Source organism: Cryptomeria japonica, chromosome 8 (assembly GCF_030272615.1).
Source record: "Cryptomeria japonica chromosome 8, Sugi_1.0, whole genome shotgun sequence".
Taxonomy (NCBI): Eukaryota; Viridiplantae; Streptophyta; class Pinopsida; order Cupressales; family Cupressaceae; genus Cryptomeria; species Cryptomeria japonica.
In genome coordinates this window covers 593,346,974-593,351,234 of record NC_081412.1, presented here as the reverse complement: position 1 = coordinate 593,351,234, position 4,261 = coordinate 593,346,974, and positions in this window count along the sequence as shown.

Here is a 4,261-nt window from a genome sequence, read left to right as displayed (position 1 = left end):
ATCTGATTAGATTCAATGTGCCTAGTGGTCAGTGGAAGAAACCCTAAGGTGCCAACTTTGAATGTTGCTTTTGGTGGGAATGTCTAATCATAAAATATGAAGGCCAAAGACAAATAGTGAGGTTGCCTCGGAGGGAGATACTGCCAAGTAATGCCAAAGGCCAAATAAATTAGTAGATGAAGTGTGATATCAGTAGAGGGTCATAGAGATCAAGCAGAAGGGAGACTATTGGTAAGGTTAAAGCAACCAACAAGCTGCAAGAGAGTATCACTGAAGCCAACCAACAATTCTAGAACCAGCTTTAAGACAACAGAGACCATTGAAGTACAGAGCAAGTGAAGAGAATATTAGATAGAGAAAAGGAAGAAGAAAGGTAACTGATAGAACTGATCTGGTAAGGCAGGTACAGAAGAGTGTACTAGAGAGAAGAAGATAGTGATCCAACTAGAAGACGAAGAGAGGCAAAGTGACAAGAAGACTAGATAACCGGTAAGGAAGAGAAGGGGTGATACCAGTAGAGAGATTATATGCAGTGGTTGGAAGATTCACTTATAACAAGTTATTAATTTTGTATTTGATGATATATTTAAAGATCACTGAGTTGTAGCTCATTGCAGGGATTGTAGCTTCTTGGGTTGGTGCCCTAAATCAAGAGTTGGTGCTCCTTTGCTTGGTGCTCTAAATAGTGTAATCAGAGATTCATTGTGAGGCTAAATTGGAGTAGTAGACTCTAGCAACATTTCTCACTGAGGTTTTTCCCATCTTGGGTTTTACTCATATATGCTAGTGTTATGTGATGTCCTTTTTGTGTGAGTGCATTTGTGATTAGTCTCCTTTCTAACCAGTAAGTTTCCTTTCTGTTAGATCTGATAACCGGTATACTCACATAGGATAGTTAAAGGGAAAAGATTGAAAACCACTGATTCACCCCCTTTCAGTGGTACATTGTGTCTAACAATTGGTATTAGAGTGTAGATTCCCAGTCAGATGAGCTTTCTCTAGCTTGGGTAGATTCTAGCTTAAGGATACAATGTTCTATTTAGTGTCAATCCCAACTCTAGTGTTTAATGGGTCTAACTATTCCATTTGGAGTTGTAGAATGGGAGTTCACTTGTCCTCTCTAGGGTATGATGTCTGGATGTTTGTTGTAAATGGCTTCCCTAGTAAAGTCTATCCTCCCACTGATTCAGTTGTAGAAAGAAGAAACCAGTGCAATGAAGGAACAATGAAGGCCATACCTAGTGGACTATCTGGTGATGTCTCCTCGTAGGTGGACAGATGCAGATATGATAAAAGCCTATGAGACAAATTGAAGAAACTTTATGGCAATGAACCTTTCACTAAGAAACCAATTTGTGGAAACAAGAAAAGGAATGAAGCACACATCTCTATAGATGATGGAGTAAATTTGTTAGCAGCAGCAGAAACAATGAAGAGGATACTCACATCTTTATGGCTCAAGAATCAAAAGATGAGAGGCAAACATGAAAGAGTAATCATGCAGATCACTCTTACTGCCAAGATGTGTTTGGAAGTGATGATGAAGATGAAGCCAAAGTTTATCTTGAATGTGAACTGGTAAGTGCACTAGAAGAGCTGCAAAATATTAGAAAGGAATTTAAAAGGTACAAAGATTCAGCTCATGAAGAATGCAACCGGTTGAGAATATGCCTGGAAGAATCAAATAATAATATCTACATATTGAGATCTCAACTAGAAGAAGCAAAAGGATTGATTGGTGAGTTGAAATCAATCTTTGATGCTAAGGAGAGAAGATGTGAGGATCTCCAGCTAGAAGTGGAGACAAAGGACAAAGAATTTTAGGACCTAAAAGGAGAAGTGGAGAGCATCACGAAAGACCTTGAAAAGTGTCAAAACGAGCTCAAGGTAAGGATCCAGTATTATGGAAGCACTGAGGCCTTGGACAAAATGTTAAGTAAACAAAAAAACATCGAGGATACTGAAGGATTAGGATATGTTGCTGGTGAATGCTCCACAAGTGAAGATGTCTCTCATAGGGACATTCAATTTGTCTCCTCTAATGGAGATAACAAGGGTCAAACTTTCACAGTCTGAAGTACACCAAGAAAGAAGGTTTACCTAGCTGCAACCGGTGAGGACTTGAGACTAAAAATGAAGACTGCTGCAACACAAAGATATAATGCAGATCCTAAAGGAAAAAGAGAGTTGAGAGAAGATAGGTTCACTGGAAACAAAAATTCAAGAAGGCAACCTAAGAGACTCCCCATAGGTGGAAGACAAAGAGATGTAGCACCCTGGAGAAGTAGGAGTGGAGAAGACAAACCAATCAAATCACCTCATGTTTGGCAAAATGAATTTTTAAGTAATAAGTCTCCATCCTCTGGTTACTATTTTGCTTGTAAAGGATATGGCCATAGGGCATAGGATTTCAAAATGATGTCTAGGAATACAAAAAGTGTTTTTCCTAGGACTATCAATTCAACTTGTAGAAGATGTAATACATTTGGGCATAGAACATCAGAATGCAAAATCATGCATAATCCCACTCTGAGTTATGCTAACCAGAGTCCATTTGCTGCCTCAAGAAATATAAATTACATATGTTATAACTTCAATGGATCTATCCATAGAAGTAATGAGTGCAGGAAGAAGATAATTCATGCACGTGGCAACTGACATAAGAGCTATGCCCAAAGGATATTTTCTCCTACAAGATCAAGAAGTCAGTTGAAACCGATAGCGAGCTACAATGGCATGACCCTGAGAAGAAGATCAAACCGGTCTGATAGAAGGTCTTCCAATCATCCAGTTGGGATGAGTGTAGTATGCTTCTATAGCAATGTATCCTATCATACTACAAAATTTCGTAATGCAAAGACCTATTAGTAGAAGAAGATGAGACCTTCTCCAAATGCTACAAATGAGAAGAGGAGGGAGTCCAAGAAAGTATGGAGGAAGAAGGAAGAGAACATGACCATGGACCATCACTATGCAATCAATGCACATGTGATATCTCCTAAAGTTTAAATGAGGTACAACTCCTCAGGGGGAGCTATATGTTGATCAGATCATTCACCCCCAAATGTTGAGCACGGGCAAGATGGGTCACTATTGCAAGTGTCAAAGTGGGATGTAACATCAAAAGGAGTGTTAATGGACAAAGTATACTGGTAGAGATATTAAATTGGTACTGCAAACTGGCAGGTGGAGTATGTTACCAGTAGGGATTGTTACCAGTATCGAAGAATATGTGGGTCAATATATTCTGATTGTGTTGTAGTGGCTCCAGTGGCCTAGACATATGAGTTTATGTCTCTGATGATATCATAAGTTGTCCTAAATGACAATGTGTTGGACTAGTAGTTGATCTCATTTGTTTGACACATCATAATGTCAACTAGTGTGAGTGTTGACATGGAGACAATGTGACTTGGCATTGTGGTCAGGTATGTTTATGTCACAAAGATGGGATGGATGTCATAGAAGTGAAATACCATCAACATGTATAGATGCTCACTTCCACCAGTACAAAGTACAATTTGTGGTACCATTTTTGGACTTGATAGAAAATGGAGACCAGAGGGTTGTGATTCAGGAGGAGTTCACAGTCATATCTTATGATTGGTGCCTGATACACTTGACACAGGAAGAAATCAAGTGTCATTGTTGTTGCACCATGGACTGGTATCCAGGGAGATGTGAGTTACCTGCACAAGGGAAGAATATGTCAAACTATTTTGTGTCTACTCTCTAGTTCATGTATTGCTAAGTTGAGAGGGTACAAAGCATAGTGGTAAAAAGGGAACAAGCAACCAGTATAAAAGGGGGAAGAGAGAGTTTGCAGTATACCAATTGTCAATACCCTTTGCCATTGTTGTCAAAGGGGGAGAAAGGATCTATAGTATACCAGATACTACATGTGTGTTGACATGAATGCCAAAGAGGGAGATTGTTTGCATTGTCTATAGTATACTGGATACTACATGTGTGTTGACATGAATGCCAAAGGGGGAGATTGTTGGCATTGTGTTGTCATTGATGTCCACTAGTATAGCATGATCAGTGTGGGAGATTGAAGTGTATTGGTAAAATTGATGTCAGCCAAGTATTGTTGGACATCGATACACAAGTCAGTGTTGGCATGTGTTGAAGACATGCACTGGAGACTGGTATGGTGTGATGACCAGTAAGTAATGTGTTGGCATTGAGTGTCTGCCAACTAGTAAGCATGTGTCCGTAAGAGAGAAACATGTTGGGTTATTGATTGTGATGAAGAGGA